Source organism: Trichosurus vulpecula, chromosome 1, assembly GCF_011100635.1.
Source record: "Trichosurus vulpecula isolate mTriVul1 chromosome 1, mTriVul1.pri, whole genome shotgun sequence".
Classification (NCBI taxonomy): Eukaryota; Metazoa; Chordata; class Mammalia; order Diprotodontia; family Phalangeridae; genus Trichosurus; species Trichosurus vulpecula.
The window spans coordinates 91,617,190-91,635,619 of NC_050573.1; the positions used below are offsets into that span (position 1 = coordinate 91,617,190).

The following is an 18,430-nucleotide window of genomic DNA, read 5'->3' on the forward strand; positions in this document are numbered from 1 at the left end:
GTGGTGCTGCTTTCGGATTGGCCGAGTATTTTGGTCCTGTCTGAGACTAGATGGATGCGGTTGTGGTAGAGTGCATGGACACACCTGTTGTTTCTGTGGGAAATATGAGTTCACGGACACACCTGTTGTTCTAGTGGGCAGTGAGATATATATATGAAGAAGTTAGGATATTGAGTGTGTTATGGGGCGGTGAGTGGCTAGGTAGGGGCAGTGGGTCTGCTGTTCAGTGGGGCTTATAAGGAAGTTAAAATATTGGGGCTGGGGGTGCCTTTATTAGGATCCCATCGCTATATCTATCTTGCTTGCACAGCATTGTTTGCATGCGGTTTCCCCTCATTAGACTGTGAAGACGGTTTTCTTTTTTTCTTTGAATTCCCTAGCACAGTATCTGGCACATAGTAGGCGCTTAATAAATGTTTACTGATTTTACATAACGGGATGATATGTAGTAAGCTTGGAAAGGTAGGTCGGAACTGGGTGGCGAGGGTTTTTAAACAACAAAGAGGAGAGCTGGTAGCTGATCCTAAAGATCAGCAGAACACTTTCCTCCCCTCCCCTCAAGTGCCCCTTGGTTCATCTGTAAAAAGGGGATGGTGACACTCGCATTTATAGAGAGTTGTAAGTTTTGTAAAGCGCTTTATAAATCATCTCATCAACCCTGGGAGTAAGGTGCTATCTTTATCTCCAGGTTTTTATAAACAGATGAATGAAACTAGGGCTGGGAAAAGTTTAATGATTTGCTCGGAGACACACAGATAGTGAAGAGTCTGAAGTGGGATTTGAACTCAGTTCTAGCGCCACCTATTAGCGACCAGATGGGATCCACTTTAAGCACTGGATAAACACGGAGCCTGGGTCCGTGTGGACCTCGGTAAAGGATCCGCGAAGGTCACTGACTCCTCCCCGCCCCCGCCCCAGCTTCGTGGATCCAAACAATAGCTCCAGCAGGAGGCCGGCGCTGGGGAGGGGGAAGGGGGGAATCCTGAGACCAGCCACGACGTCATGGCCGCCAGGGCCAGAGCAGCCGAATGACGCATACCCGACGCAGGCGAGCTAAACGGTCTCCAAGGCAACGAGACCTGGTTTTTTTCCTTCCCCATGCCCCGCCGTCACCTCGATCGTGCGTCATTTCCGGCTGTTTCCCCGCGCTCCCTCCCCTCTGCCTGCCAGGGTGCGTGACTCATAAATGGTTCCGATAGAGATCTTCACTTTCTCTCTTACCCCGTGGGGCATTGCCAAGGGCGGGTGGAGTGAGTAGGCTGTTCTGATTAAGGTCATTACCGCGGGGACTGGGGGGTGTGTACCCAAGGGGTGGAGTTTTACTTTCTGTTCACGCCCCGGCGGTCGCTTTCAAATTCCAACGCCCTTTAGGAGCAGGGGGGAAAGGAGGAGAGAGCAGAGGAGAGGAAAATCTTCCTTGCTTGAGACCCAGCTGCTCTTGGGCATGCGCAGTCTTCACCGTTTGGACCATCTGGATTATGCCTCTCCGGGTTTTCGCAGCGGCTCGTCCGGAGGCCGGGAGGGCTACGCCCTCGAGCTGGAACCCCGAGGCGGGGGGGTGGGGCTGAAGCTGGACATAAAGAGAGTGGTTACTGGTTTTTGTACCTCTGGAGGCTTCTAGAGACTACAGCCTGTGGCTCTAGTTTACTATTGCATATCCATGCTCCAAGTGAACATCCCTGAAAGAGACGTTTGACTTCATCTAATCAAAATTTCTCGTTTTACAGATGAGAAAACGAAGTCCCAGAGTGACATTCATCCGTTCATTCATTCATTCATTCATTCATTCATATGGGAATCGTGGTATTTGAGAGCTGCAAGTCAAGAAATCACTAATCATCAATGATCCATAAATATTAAGTTCCTACCACGTGCCAGGCACAGTGCTGGGCTTACAAATAGAGACAGAAGGCAGTCCCTGCCGTCCCGGAGTTTATCCGGTATCAGTGTCCATCTAGCATCACCCAATACCCGCTCTAACACACCCAAAGTTTGTCTAGGCAGAACCCACTACCATCTCCTGAGGTAACTCAAGTGGAATCATTTTTGAATGGTTCTAGTGCCTTTTTGCAACTTCTACCCATTCATTGTTCCTGATTCTGCCTTCTCTGGTCAAACAGAACAAATACAATTCCTCCTCTCAAATGCTGGAGACAGCTACTATGTATCATGAGCCTTCTTTTCTCCAGACTGAATATCAATCAAGTATTAAGCACCCAGTATGTACCAGATATTGGGCTATGAAGTACGAATACAAGATGAAGCAGTCCGTATTTGAAAGGAGTTTACAAGTAACTATAGAAGTATGTATAGAATAAATATGTAAAGAGAAGAAAATTAAAAAGTTAAATGTCAGGCAGTTTGAAAGGGAGGACATTAGCAGTTGAAGGTATAAAAAATGCTTCATATAGAAAGTGGCATCTGAGCTATCTGTTAAATAGAGGGTTTCTATGAGGTAGAGGTGAAGAGGGAGATCATTTCAGACATAAAGTTCAGTCCTATTGCAAAGGTACAAGAGACAGGCGATAAAGTGTTCTCTGTCAGGATAGGCTAGAAAACCATTTTGGCTGGATTACAGAATGAAAGAAAGGGAGTAATAATAGACAAAGATATTGGAAATATAAACTTTAAAAAAATTTATTTTCATTTCTAAATTCTCTCTACCCTGCCCGTCTCCCATCTGTTGATAAGGCAATAAATATGATACCTAGTATACTTATGATGTCAGGCAAAACATTCCACATTAGCCAATTTTTTAGGGGGGCGGGTGTTAAGGGATAAAAAATACGGTCCATTCTTTCTCTGGAAGTGGATAGCATTTTTCATCATGAGTCATTGGGAATTGTGTGACAGCCTTTAAAAGTACAACGAAGAGTTTATGTTGTAGAGGTTGTGGAGAACCACTGGAGTTTGTGGAGTAGAGGAATTGAATAGTCAGACTTGCCGTTTAGGTGTCAGCAGAATGAAAGATTAACAGAAGTGGGGAGACACTTAAGGAATGGGAGGCCATTTCAATAATAGAGGTGAGAGGTGTTGAGGGCCTGAACAAAGAAAGGTGATAGCTGTGTGAGGAAGGTTGAATGTAAAAGGTGTAGAAGGTATTGCTGGGGGATAGGAACAGTAAGATTTGGCAACTGATTGGATACGTGGGGTAAGGGAGAGCAGGGAATTGAATATAACTGGCTTTATGAACCAGGGAGATTGGAAGATTGGTGGTGCATTCAGTAGAAATAGGGAAGTTAGGAAGAGGGGTGGGGAAAGGTAATGAATTCTGTTCTGGACATGGTGAGGTTTTGATGTCTCTGAGATGTTAAGTTTGAAATGTCCAATGGGTAATTGATGATATAGAATTGAAGCTTAGGGAACAGGCTGGGGTTGGATATATAGATCTGGGAGTCCGTGACATAGAGATGGTAATTGAACCCATGAGGACTGATTAGATCAAGTGTCAAAAGAGAAGAGGAGAGGGTCTGGCTAAAAGCCGTGGAGAACATCCACAATTGGGGTATGATCTGGATGACAAAACAACAAAGGAGACTGAGACAAAGAGGATTGACAGGTAGGAGGAAAAGCAGGATGGGATCGTGTTAGGAGAGCCCAGAGAAGAGAGAGTATTCAGGAGGAAAGGATGGTCAGTAGTGTCAAATACAGTAGATAGATAGGTTGAGAAAGATAGAGACCTAAAAAGATTATCTGATTTGGCAATTAAATTATTCATAACTTTGAAGAGAGTGGTTTCATTTGAATTTTTTTAAACTTATTTATTTAATATATTTAGTTTTCAGCATTGATTTTCACAGGAGTTTGAATTACAAATTTTCTCCCCATTTCTACCCTCCTGCCCACTCCAAGATGGCCTATATTCTGGTTGCCCTGTTCCCCAGTCAGCCCTCCCTTCTGTCACCCCACTCCCCTCCCATCCCCTTTTCCCTTCCTTTCTTGTAGGGCAAGATAAATTTCTACGCCCCATTGCCTGTGTATCTTATTTTCTAGTTGCATGCAAAAACTTTTTTTTTGTTCTTGAACATCTGTTTTTAAAACTTTGAGTTCCAAATTCTCTCCCCTCTTCCCTTCCCACCCACCCTCCCTAAGAAGTCAAGCAATTCAACATAGGCCACATGCGTATCATTATGTATAACCCTTCCACAATACTCATGTTGTGAAAGACTAACTATATTTTGCTCCTTCCTAACCTATCCCCCTTTATTGAATTTTCTCCCTTGACACTGTCCACTTTCGAAAGTGTTTGTTTTTGATTACCTCCACCCCCATCTGCCCTCCCTTCTATCATCCCCCATCCCCTTTTTTTTATCTTCTTCCTTCTTCTTTCCTGTGGGGTAAGATACCCAATTGAGTATGTATAGTATTCCCTCCTCAGGTCAAATCTGATGAGAGCAAGATTCACTCATTCCCCCCTCACCTGCCTTCTCTTCTCTTCCTACAGAAGTGCTTTTTCTTGCCACTTTTATGCGAGATAATTTACCACATTCTATCTCTCCCTATCTCCCTATCTCAATATATTCCTCTCTCATCCCTTAATTTGATTTTATTTCTTTTAGATATCTTCCCTTCATCTTCAACTCACCCTGTGTCCACTCTCTCTCTCTCTCTACATATATATATACACACATATATACATACATACACATTTACTTATACATATATATGCATAAACATATATGTATGTGTGTGTATATATATATACATATTCCCTTCAGCTACCCTAATACTGAGGTCTCATGAATCATACACATCATCTTTCCATGTAGGAATGTAAGCAAAACAGTTCAACTTTAGTAAGTCCCTTGCAATTTCTTTTTCTTGTTCTTTTTCTTGATTACCTTTTCATGTTTCTCTTGATTCTTGTGTTTGAAAGTCAAATTTTCTATTCAGCGCTGATCTTTTCACTGAGAAAGCTTGAAAGTCCTCTATTTTATTGAAAATCCATATTTTGCCTTGGAGCATGATACTCAGTTTTGCTGGGTAGGTGATTCTTGGTTTTAATCCTAGCTCCATTGACCTCCGGAACATTGTATTCCAAGCCCTTTGATCTCTTAATGTATAAGCTGCCAGATCTTGGGTTATTCTGATTGTGTTTCCACAATACTCAAATTGTTTCTTTTCTGGCTGCTTGCAATATTTTCTCCTTGATCTGGGAGCTCTGAATTTGGCGACAATATTCCTAGGAGATTTCTTTTTGGGATCTATTTGAGGAGGCAATCGATGGATTCTTTCAATTTCTATTTTGCCCTGTGGCTCTAGAATATCAGGGCAGTTCTCCTTGATAATTTCTTGAAAGATAATATCTAGGCTCTTTTTTTGATCATGGCTTTCAGGTAGTCCAATAATTTTAAAATTATTCCTCCTGGATCTATTTTCCAGGTCAGTGGTTTTTCCAAGGAGATATTTCACATTGTCTTCCATTTTTTCATTCTTTGGTTCTGTTTTATAATATCTTGATTTCTCATAAAGTCACCAGCTTCCCCTTGCTCCAATCTAATTTTTAAGGTGGTATTTTCTTCAGTGGTCTTTTGGACCTCCTTTTGCATTTGGCTAATTCTGCCTTTCAAGGCATCCTTCTCCTCATTGGCTTTTTGGAGCTCTTTTACCATTTGAGTTAGTCTAATTTTTAAGGTGTTGTTTTCTTCAGTATATTTTTCAGTATTTTTCTGGGTCTCCTTTATCAAGTCATTGACTTGTTTTTCATGGTTTTCTCGCATCCTTCTCATTTCTCTTCCCAATTTTTCCTCTACTTCTCTAACTTGCTTTTCCAAATCCTTTTTGAGTTCTTTCATGGCCTGGGACCAGTTCATGTTTTTCTTAGAGGCTTTTGTTGTAGGCTCTTTGACTTTGTTAACTTCTTCTGTCTGTATGTTTTGGTCTTCTTTGTCACCAAAGAAAGAATCCAAAGTCTGAGACTGAATCTTGGTGCATTTTCACTGCCTGGCCATATTCCCAGCCAACTAACTTGACCCTTGAGTTTTTCAGCAGGATATGACTGGTTGTGGAGTTAAGAGAACTATGTTCCATGCTTGGGGGGATGCGCCAGCTCTGCCACACCAGCACTCCTCCTTCCCCAAGAACCCCCAACCCAGACTGGACTTAGGTCTTCAGCAGGCTGTGCACTCCTGCTCTGATCCGCCACTTAATTCCTCCCACCAGGTGGGCCTGGGGCTGGAAGCAACTGCAGCTGTACTTCTGTAGCTCCCGCTGGCGCCGGGGCAGTAGCCAAACCGCGAGCTCCTTCCACTCCCGCAGCTTTTCCCACTAACTTTCTCTGTTGTCTTTGGTGTTTGTGGGTTGAGAAGTCTGGTAACTGCTGCAGCTCACTGATTCAGGGCGCTAGGGCCCAGCTCCTGGTCTCATTGGTCCGCACCACTCACGCTGGGCTCTGCTCTGCTCCACTGTGGTCCCAGCTCCATGCGGGATAGACCTTGCCCAGAGACCATCTAGACTGTTCTGGGCTGGAGCCCTGCTTCCCTCTGCTGTTTTGTGGGTTCCGCAGTTCTAGAATTGGTTCAGAGACATTTTTTATAGGTTTTTGGAGGGACTCGGCAGGGAGCTCACGCTAGTCCCTGCTTTCCAGCCGCCATCTTGGCTCCGCCCTGTTTCATTTCAATTTTGAGAATGAAAATGGGATGAGGTGTGAGAGGAGAGGAAGTGAAGGTAGTAAATGTAGATACTTTTTTTCAAAGAGTTTGATGGAGGTGATAATTGATGAGCTAGCATTTGGTAATTGTTTTACAAGTGAAATATAAGGAAGACTTGGGTATAATTGAAAGCAGTAGAGAAAGAACCAATGATAGGGAGAATTTGAAGATTCGAAGGGGGAGACCAATTGAGGATGCAATTTGCTGAAGAAGATGGAAGGGAATGGGGCCACGTAGACACAAGAGGGGTTACTTTGTCATCAGAGATTGGAAAAAAGGAGAGAGTGGAAGATCATATCAAGGGGTCTTGAGATAAAGAGAAGTGAGGAAGGAGCTAAATTTTCTCAACAAAGTAATTGTTCTTGGGGGGGGTATGGGAAGGAGGAGTGGTGTTGAAGAGAAAAGAGACAGTCTGGAATAGCTTCTGTAGGGAGTGAGATAGAGAATCAATTAGAGAAGAATGAAAGGATTGACTTGTTAAAATGAGGGCCCAATTGAAGTTGTATAAAATGGATTTGTAAGGTACCCAGTCAACAGAATTATGTGACTTCCTCTAGCTTGGTTCAGCCCCATATAAGTAGAAGAGGTGGCAGATGGTAGGAGTAATCAAGGGCTGAGCTTTGGCTAGGGATGAGCAATGGAGGCTACGAGTTAAGGGGTCTAGGATTTTAAGAGTAGAGGACTGTTTAGAGTTGAATTGGTTAACTATAGGGTAAAGTTTAAAGTCAGGGTTGGGAGTACTGGCCTGAGAAGTACTAAGGGGTGGGGGAACTGGAGCTTTTGAGGTGAATGAGGAATTGTTTTACGAGGGGTGAGGCATAGGGAGAGATGGGATGATCAAAGGTTATAGTTAGAGGAATTAAGCAAGTGATGTGTGGACTATGCTAGGTCTGCATTTTGGGGTGGACCATTGTGGTGGGGCTGATGCTGCTCTGACCTGCTGATGTCACGGAGTGTAAGAACCTGAAGAGGTAATGCTAATACAGCCAGGTCAGGAGCAGGAGATACTCATGTCAGTCAATAAGCATTTATTAAGTGCCTTCTATGTGCCAGGCACTTTGCTAAGTGATGGGTATACAAAAGAGGTAAAAGGCAGTCACTATCCTTGTGAAACTCACAATCTAATAGGAGAGACAAGCAAACAAGTACATATGAACAGTCTACATATAGAATAAATGGCCATTAATTACAGAGAGAAGGCACTAGAATTAAGAGATATTGGGAAAAGCTTCATTTAGAAGACGAGGTTTTAGTTGGAACTTGAAGGAAACCAGGAGATGGAGATCAGGAAGGAGAGCATTCTAGGCATAAGACAGCCAGAGAAAATGCCTGGAGATGACGCAAGGAAGTGTCACTGGGTCGAAGAGTATGTGAGAAAGGTTAAGATACTTCCAAGAACACTGGAAAAGGGAGGGTGGTAGGTTATGAAGAACTTTGAACTCCAACAAGAGGATTGTGTGTGTGTGTGTGTGTGTGTGTGTGTGTGTGTGCATCCAATTCAAAAAGTCTGAAAGACAGTTGGAGAGTCGAGATTGGAGGCCGGTAGAGAGATTTGTACCTGATAGGTAGATTTGAGAATCATTGGCATAGATATGGCAATTAAATCCTTGGGGGCTTTTGAGATGACCAAGTGAAATAGTGAAGAGGGAGAAGAGGACAGAGCTCTGTGGGACACCTATGGCTGGAGGGCAGGACCTAGATGAGAATTCAGTAAAGGAGACTGAGAAGTGTCCTTCATGGATGTCTTGGACTCAAACCTTTTAATCATCCTAATTGCCCTCTTACGGACATTCTTTAGTTTATCAGTGTTCTTTTTAAACTGTGGTTCAAGAACTGAACACAATATTCCAGATGAGGTCCAACAAGGGCCCAATATAGAATTATCACTTTACTACTCCTGGAAGCTACACTTTCCTTAATAATATAGCCTAAAATCTCATTACCCTTTTTTGGTTGCCACATCACACTGTAAATTGTATTGAGCTTGAAGTCCACTAAAAACCTCAGATCTTTTTCAGAACCTCTGCTGTCTATCCATGTCTCCCCTATCAAACTGTGAAAATGATCTTTTAAACCCAAATGTAAGGCTTCATGTTTGTCCCTGCTGAATATCTTCTTATCACATTTATTTCAATGCTTTAGATCAGGGAATAACAAACTTTTTCTGTAAAAATACAGATAATAAATATTTTAGGCTTTGTGGGCCAATAGGCAAAATTGAGGATGTTATGTAAGTACTTACGTAACAAGAGAGAAAACAAATTTCTTGTTTTTTTTTAATTGATGAAATTCAAAACAATAATAATTGAGTACAAATTTTTGTAATACTTGTCTACTAATGAGAAGAATGGAACTGGTTTATTTGGGGGGGATAATATTTCACTTAATTAGGATTCAGAGTTAGTATTCCTTATCAGAATTGATTGCAAATGCTTATCTGTAAATGAGATTTTATGTATTTTACCTTTAAAAATGCCTTCTTGAACAGATAAGCACTAAATATTAATCCATGAGCATATAATTTTAATTGACTATATTCATTGCTTGGAAGGCATTTGCAGAATTCTTTTAGATTCTTCTTTTGATATTTTCTTTTTAGCAGGTCATTCCATTGCAGATTAACCATTTCCATTTGAAGGTTAGGTGGAAGCCCTTCAATTGGATAGCTAAATGTATTTTGAAAGATGTAAATTTCTTTTTGCACTTGTATTGATGTCTGAAAAACATTGTTGGAACTGTAGTTTGAACTTGGAAAATATGTCCATGGCAAATTTGTGTGGGGATGGAGATCTCACTTCTTGTTCTAACTTTTGACAGCTTGACATTACTTGTGATTCAAACAACTTTAGTTGTCATTGAATTTACTTGAGTGCAGTATAAGTTTTGCATATAAGCGCTGTTTTGCCTTATAATTTTGGTTTAAATTCATTTAGATGTATTATCAAGTCTGAAGCAAAAGTTAATTTCCAAAGCTATTCACTGTTTAATAATAATGATTGAGGATGGTTCTCATTCATAAAAAATTTCAATTTCAGCCTTAACCTAAAAGAATAATAAGACTTTTTTCCCTTTTCTTTTATTGTTTTGACATGATGTGTATGCATTGGTAATAGAAGAAAAAAGTCCTTCTGTGGTAATACTCATGGCACTCAAAAGGCTATCCAGTTATAACTGTGTCACTGTGATTTGTAGTGCACTGAGCAGCAGTTCAAAGTGATAAGAGCACCACATATGGTCTCTGTTACAGCCACTCAACTTGCTTTGGTAGTACAAAAGCAGCCATAAACAATAGTTAAATGAATGAGCATACTTGTGTTCCAATGAGATTTTATTTGTGGACACTGAAATTTGAATTTATTATAATTTTCATGTGTCCATTTAAAAATGTAAAAAGCATTCTTAGCTCCCTGGCAATACAAAAATAGGTAGCAGGTCAGATCTGGACCTTTATAGTTTGCCAGTCCCTGCCTGTCAAGATGGATCCTGACTGTCATCCAGCATGTTAGCTTTCCCTCCTGGCTTTGTGTCACCTGCAAATTGGATGAACATATTCTTTGTGCCTTTATCCAAGTCATTGGTAAAAATGTTAAACCTCATAGATTCCTGGAGAACTTCAGTGGTGATGTCACCCAAACTCACAGCCTAGGTGTTCTATCCTCTCTTCTATCCCTCCCCTCCATCCAATCAATGGTCAAGTCCTGTTTTTCCATCTTTATGATGTTTCTCCTATATGCCTCGTTCTCTTCTCTGACACTGCCACCAGAAACCCTGAAGGTCTTCCCCTTCTACATTGATTATTTTGACTAGGCAAAAGAGGCCATTCTCTGCCTCGCTTCTTACCTAGCCTCAATCACTGAAGGGGTGTTGCCTCAGTCAAAATGAGACCTGTTAAAGACCTTAGCTTAAAAAGGCCACAGTCTCCCACTTCATCCAGGGCCATCTCTAGTTGTCCTGATCTATATCTGGCCACTGGACCCAGATGGCTTTGGAGGAGAAAGTGAGGCTGTTGACTTTGCACAGCCCTCTCTCTCTTAAATCCAATGCATTTGCATGTCATGGCATCACCTCCCTGATGTCAAGGTCCTCTTCCAGAACAAATGACAAATGACAACAACACTGCCACCACAGTGAAGGTCTCACTAAATCATTACTTCACACCTGGACTATTGCAATAACCAGCTGATTGGTTTCTCTGCCTCAAGTTTCTTCCCCGTTCCAGCCCATCCTCCACTCAGTTGTCAAATTAATCTTCCTAGGATGAAAGTCTGACAATATCACTCCCTTATTCACTAAAACTCCAGTGGCAGCCTATTATCTCCAGAATCAAATATAAAATCCTTTGTTTGACTTTCAGAACTCTTTATAACCTGGTGTGCCTTCTGATCTTTTCAGTCTTTTTTTTTTACATCTTTCTCCTCAAAAAGTACTTTATAATCCAGTGACACTGGACTCTTTCCTCTTCATTTCCTGACTCAGTGCATTATCACTGTGTATCTCCCAACTCACTACATTTCATTCCCCATGCCTGGAATTCCTCATTTCTGGCTTCCTTCAAGTCTGAACTAAAGTCCTATCTTCTGCAAGAAGCCTTTTCCAGTCCTTATAGTGCCTCCCCTGTGAGATTATCCCCAATTCATCCTGGATATATCTTGTTTGTGCATAGTTATGAGCATGTTGGCTCACCCATAAGAGCATGCAGAGGTTGTTTGTATTGTTGTAGTATCTTTAGCACCTGGCACATATAGAAGGCACTTTAGTGTCTGGCACACATAGTAGGCACTTAATAAATGCTACTTGATTGATTGGTTGACTTCCTGCCCCAATGATCTTGAACCATTAATGATGACTTTTTTAGTCCTGCCATTCAACCAGTTATCCTGGTTGTATTTTTGTCTACTATACTTCTATTTATATTCTTCACAAGAATAATGGGAGATGCTTTGCTAATCTAGGCAAATATCTACAGCATTAGCTTCATCTCTTAGTTTAGTTATGCTGTTAAAAAGGAAATGAGGCTGGTCTTGGCATGACCATTCTTGCTGATGCCAGACTGGCTCTTTGTAATTGCTGCTTCCCTTTTAAGGGCTATCCCACCATCTCTTTAATAACCTATTCCAAAGTTTTCTTAGGAATTAAGTCAAGCTCACTGGCCTAGAATTCATAGATTCTGTTCTCTCCCAGGTTTTTTTTTAAACCTGGACAGTATTGACTCTTTTCCAATCTCATTTTGCCTCTCTTGTTTTCCAACAACCTCTGGACTAGAGGGTCTTTGAGTTCCCTTCCTGCTCCAAATCTATGATTCTGTGATCCTTAAGAGTGATGGTGTCACTTTTCTTTCATGCATTTCCAGTAGCTGTAAAAGATTCACCCAGCATAAGGGTTTATTAAAGCTGAGCTGAATTGCTTCTATAATTGATAGTCCTCTCAAGGCAATTTCCATCTTGCCCAAATATTCTTCTAGGATCAGGTAAGGAGGGGATGTAGATTTTTGGGAACAGTGCTAGAACACAAAATCCTCCATAGTGTCTTGGCTCTATTGGACTTGCTCTGCTTTTTCTGAGATGTTCTTCCCAAACTAAGAAAAGGGGTATATTACACTTCCCTCCCACCCCCAACTCCAGGAAAGCAGTTCAACAAATACTGGTCGATTGGTTCTTTAACAAAAGTAGGCAAATAATATCATCTTTAGGACAGTGCATCACAATTTCATAAAGTTTTTAAGAATAAAATAAGCAATAAGTGTTGGATGCATAGCAGGTGCTTAATAAGTACTTTATTAACATTTATTAGGTTATCTTCTATTTGCAACAGGTGCACTGTGGCAAAAATGAAAGGTAGATTTGTTTTTTTCTCTGCAGGTGAATATTAAGTTAAAAGTCCTGGGGCCTCTAAGTAGTTCATTCATGGTCTAATAAAGAGGACACTTGGGACTCCTTGGGATCTTGATACCTTCTGGTTTAATCATATAGCACCAAACCTCGTACAGATATTGCTGAACTAAGGCATCAGGGATTAATATGTAGATCAATGAACTGAGAGTCAGGAAAACCTGGGTTCAAATTCTACCTCTGGTGATTACTAGCTGTGCAATCATAGGCAAATCACTTAAACTTTCTGAGCCTCAATCTCCTCATTTGTAAGAAGAGTAGTTAGATTAGATGGCTTCTAAGGGCCCTTCCAACCCCATGATTCTGCAACAGGACCTCCATACCCATTTATGGTTTCAAATTAAACCTATTTTCAGTTGAAGAAAGCTACCTAGTCAAGGATGTTCTTTAGTGTCACCCCAAATTAGCTGATGGTGTATTTATGGTACAGTAAGCCTACCTGGTGTAGTGGAAAGAGCTATGGACTCACCTGGACATGTGACTTGGATTGGTCCTTGCTCTGTTACCAGCTGTGCTACCTGGCAAGCCACTTTATCTCTGGAGTCTCAGTTTCCTCATTTGTAAAATCGTAACAAATAATTCTTGTTCTTTTTACCTCACAGGGTCATTGTTTGGCTAAAATGAGGTTATGTGGAGGAAAAGCCTTGTAAGTTAACAGTCAAAACTTAAATAAGTTACTATTATTTTCATTGCCAAGAAAACACACAGGGTCAGGAAGAGTCGGATATGACTGAACGACTGAGTGACACAGGGGTCTGTCGTGGTGTCCTAGGCAAAGAGCTTTGAATGTGGAGGCAGATCTAGGTTTCAGTTCAGACTGCTGCTTCAATTCATTTTAATTCCGTTCAAACAACCATCCCTTCATGCCTAGGAGCTTCTTTTTATCCTAATCTATAAAAAGGGAAGAGTAAAACTCAGGGAGTAGAGCTGGCCCCGCCCCGTCCCGCCCCGCACTTAGTCTCCGGGCATTGATCTCCGCCTCCAAGGCGGGAGCCCCATACCAAAGGGCTCTGCGATTCCGCTTACTTACCCTTCTCACTGATAGAGCATTTATTATGAATCTAGTGCTTATAATGTGCCAGAGACTGCAGTAAGTGGAGCGACACAAACCCAAATGAGCTTGACAGTCCTAGCCCCAAAGGAGTTTCCATCCCATCTCGAGAAAACGGCCCCTAGCCTGGGGTGGGGTGAAGGGGGGCGGGAGGCGGGCAGCCAAGGTGGGGTAGGTAGGTGTAAGGGTGTGGAAATGTCTGGAAAGGCCATGGAAGCCTGGATCCCGGCCCAGTTAAGGTGAAAGCTTTTTTAAAATTTTTTTCTCAGAGCCCAAAGGGGTGGAGTCCAAGGTACCACCAGTAGGGAGGAGATGGAGATGATGGCCGGAGCTGGGATAGGATGGTGTGATGTTATTTTGCGATTTTATTGATGAGTCGTTTTTCAATGGAATCGGACTCTTCGTGATCCGGTTGGGGAGGGGGTGGGGGTGTGATTCCTTGGTAAAGATACTGGAGTGATTTGCCATTTCTTTTTCCAGATCATTTTACAAACTGAAGCAAACAGGGTCAAATGACCCATCCACAGCCACACGACTAGTGTCTGAGGCCATATTTGAACTCAGGAACATGAGTCTTTCTGACTCCAGGCCCAGTGCTCTCTATCCACTGTATGGCCTAGCTGCCCAGACAGTAAATGCCATATGCAAAATTGTCTAATTTGGAGTCAGAAGACCTTGGTTTCAAATTCCAGTTGTGCTACTTGCTGTGTGACCTTGAGCAAGTCATTTCACTTTTCTGGGCCTTAGTTTCCAAACTATCTGCAAAATAATAATAGTTGGCATACATATCATATATCTCTTTATATATCCGTCCATGTGTATATTGTATACAAAGCATTTCCAACTTGCCCAATAGTGCTCCAGGATCATTTAAGGAGGGGGGGGTGTAGATTATTGGGAACAGTTCCAGAACCCAGAACCCTCCACAGCCAAGGGCTCCATGGAATGTGCTACACATGATTTGGGGAGCTCTTCCCAGCCTAAGAAAGGAGGCTATTACACCCCGCCCCCACTCTAGGAAAGCAATAAACACTGGTTGATTCTTTACCAAAAGTAGGCAAGTAATACTGTCTCTAGGACAGTGCATCATTATTTTATAAAATTTTAAAGAAATAAGCAATGTGTTAGATACACAGCAGATGCTTAATAAACGCTCAATTAAACGTGTTAAGTAACTACTATTTGCAACAGGTGCACTGTGGCCTGTTTATTGTGTATCTATCTATTGTATACAGAGGCAAGTGGGTAGGGCAGGGTCTGGAGTCATGAAGTGTGTGCGGGTGTGTGCTCAGTTGTGTCCTACCAGAGTTCAAATCTGGCCTTAGACACTAGCTTTGTGACTCTGGGCAAGTCACTTAACCTTGCTTGCCTCAGTTTCCTCACCTGTAAAATGAGCTGGAGTAGGAAACAGCAAACTCCTATCTTTGCCAAGAAAACCCCATACGGGGTCAAGAGTCGGACACGACTGAACGAACAACAACAAATATTGCATATCCATGGATCTATGTACATATGTGTATGTGTGGGTATGTATATACACACACACATACCCGCCCACCCACATATATCTCCAAGGTTTGCAAAGCAATTTTTATAGGTTATCTTATTAGCCTTCTGGGGAAAGAGTCAAAAAATCGAGAGAACTGGCTTCCGAGGTCCATTCCAGCTCTAACTCTACACCTAAGGTCCAAACTTCCACCCTCCTTCCCATCTCAACTCCCTCTTTCTACTCCCTCCTAGCTCTTCCTCTCCAGGTGTAAGCCTCCAGCTTCTCTGGGCGGGAGCTTCTACTCCCTCCCACTTGGAGGCCCCCTCCAAGACCCGGAGAAACGGATCGGAGGCGTCCGGGACTGGGCTCCGCGGCTCCGCGGGTGTGCACTGGGCATGCTCAGAAGCTGGTCGGCGGGCGGGGGTTTGGGGCACAAGTAGGAAGCTCAGCGCGCGGCTTGCACGCCGGGACCGCCCGCCCCGGAGGAGGCTCTTGCTGCGCTCGCCGTCAGCCCGGCTGGTCCTCCCGTCCCGGCCCGGCCCGGTACCAGGGCCACCGGCTGTGTAAGTGCATCCATGGGGCCTGAGCCTTCAGCCGGAGAGGAGGAGGAGGAGCAAGGGCAGGAGTAGGAGGGGGGTACCGGGCTCTGCCCCCACCTGTCAGCTCCTCGGGCACCTGTCCCTGCCCCTCCTCCTGCCCTCCGCCGGTCGCCCCGGCCCTGCCCCTCCCGGCACTGCGCCCCGCCAGCCCTGCATGCTGCGCCCCGGCCCCTTCCCTAGCCTCCTCATCTCTCCCCTCCCGCCGCCTTCCTCCTGTCCCCCTCCTCGGCTGTTGTCCCAGAATGGCCGAGCTTAGGGCTGTGCTGGGAAAGCGAGTCCCACTTTCACCCCGGTTTTGCAAGTGGGGAGACTGAGGCCCAGAGAGGGAAGTGACTTGTCCTGAACTGCTCACAGCTGACTGTTGACATTTCTGTGGTGCTGATGTCAAGTGTAAAAGTGCATTTCTCACAACAACCCTTTGAGGTAGAGAGTGACGGCATCCTGCCTCGGCTATTTTTTTTTTCTAGCTGTAGGATGACTTTGGATAATTTTTACTTTATAGGATCACAGATTTAGAGCTGGAAGGGATCTTCCTAATCAACTTCTCTCTCTCCCCTATTTTCCCCCTCCCATTTAACAGAAAAAGAGACTGAGGTGCAGAAAGGCAAAGTGGTCTGGATTCCACATAGTATTGGCATTTCTGTAGCCCTCAAGTCAGTCAGTCAGCATTTATTACATACCTACTGTGTGCTAGACCCTGTGCTAAGCTCCGGAGATACTGAGAAAGGCTGTCTAGGAGCTCACAGTCTAAAGGGGGAGACACCAGGCAAACAACTATGTACAAACAAGCTTATATGCAGGATAAAATAGAAGTAATCCACAGAGGGAAGGCCTTAGCATTGGGAGTGGGGGACGGGGGTGTGTGTGTGTCTAGGAAAGGCTTCCTGTGGAAGGTCGATTTTAGCTGGGACTTGAAGGAAGCCATGGAAGGCTGGAGGAGGAGATAAGAGACAGCTTTCCAGGTTTGGGAGACCGAGAAAATGCCTAGAGTTGGGAGAGGGTGTGTCTTGTTTGAGGAACAGGAGAAAGGCTGATGTTATTGGAGAGTAAGGTGAAAGACTAGAAAGGTTGGGGGAAGGGTCAGGTTATGAAGAGCTTTGATATTGCAGTAGTCTGGAGTGAGGTGATGAGTTTACAAACTGAATTCTTCACAACAACTCTTGGGGTTAGATAGTACAAGTGATACTATTTAGAATCAAATCCTGATAATTTGGGTAATTATCACTCCTAGGATCACTGATTTGGAGTTGGAAGGGACCTCATAGCTTAGCTAGCTTAACCACTTCATTTTACAAATCCAAAGTCACCTAGGCAGTATTAGCCTGAGATCTGAATCTAGGTCTTCTCAGGGACTCAGTGTCCTAAACTATAAAATGAATGGGTTGGAATAGATGATTTCTAAGGTCCCTGCCAAATCTAATTCCTATGATCTTGTGATCCTATCTTCATTTTATAGATCATAGAATTTTAGAGTTGGCAGGGACCTTAACGATAATTTAACGGCCTTGTTGATCATTCGACTCTTTGTGACCTCATTTGGGATTTTCTTGGCAAAGATCCTATAGTGGCTTGCCATCTCCTCCAGATCATTTTACCCATGAGGAAACTGAGGCAAACAGGGTTAAGTGACTTACCCAGGGTTACATAGCTAGTAAATGTCTGAAGGATGATTTGAACTGAGGTCTTCCTGACTCCAGGCCCACTGCTTTATTCTCTGTGCCACTTAGCTGCCCCAACAACAACATCAATAAAAAACATTCATATATCACTTTAAAGTTTGCAAAGTGCTTTAGAGATGTTCTCACATTTGATCCTCAACACAGTCCTGTGAAGTCGCTGCTATTTTTCAGATGAGGAAACTGAGGCTGAGAGGTTAAGTGGCTTGGTAAAGTCACATAGCTAGTAAGTGTCTGAGGCAGGATTTGAACTCAGGTCCTCCTTACTCTAAGTCCAACACTTAGACCAGGCAGTCATCTAACTGCCTCATTTAGACTAATCCTCTAATTTTGCCCATAAGAAATTAAGGTCAAAATAGAAGAAATGATTTGTCTAATGTTATAGGTTGTAAGGATAAAAGGCAGATCAAGATATGAATCCAGGTGATCCGGCTCTGATAACAGTTTTTTTTTTGCTATTATATGACATTATTTGTGGTCACTGCCTATGGTTACCAAAGGTAGCAGATCCTAGTATTCAAACCCAAGTCTTATTTAAGATACAATGGTCTTTCCATTTTATCATGTTCTTATTTTTTAGATAAAGAATGTGAGGTTCAGTCAGGTACCTAGGTCCACATGGTTATTAAGTGGTAGAGCCAGGCGGGAGTCAGTCCTAGATTTTCTCTGTCTAGTTTACTTCCCAGTATTTCACGTTCCTTGGATAGGTCAACGTCAGGTTCTTCTTTATCTTCCCTCTATACCAGGGGTGGGAAATCTTAGGCCTCAAGGCCACATGTGGCCGTCTAGGTCCTCAAGGGCAGCCCTTTGACTGAATCCAAACTTCACAGAACAAATCCTCTTAATAAAAGGACTTGTTCAGTAAAACTTGGACTCAGTCAAAAGGCCACACCCAAGGACCTAGAGGGCCACATATGGCCTCAAGGCTGCAGGTTCCCCACCCTGCTCTGTATCCTCTTGCTCTCTGCTTTTGCTATTTTCCTCCAAAGCAATTCCATCTTCTTGGGAAACCAGTAAGAACTGTATCCATTTCAGCAAGTGCTGGTAACTTCCTAAGTCTTTTGATGAGACAGAAAA

General features: G+C 43.1%; 1 protein-coding gene across 2 annotated transcripts in view; it reads left to right on the forward strand.

The window, feature by feature from the left end:
* Positions 1 to 15,527: 15,527 nt before the first annotated feature.
* The window catches only part of TRAPPC9 (trafficking protein particle complex 9), a 1,018,418-nt gene continuing 1,015,515 nt past the window's right edge, over positions 15,528 to 18,430 (forward strand). For both annotated transcript variants that reach the window (XM_036742028.1, XM_036742029.1), the window contains exon 1: positions 15,528 to 15,641. The gene's annotated coding sequence lies outside the window, so the exon portion shown is untranslated. The remainder of the gene's footprint in view (positions 15,642 to 18,430) is intronic.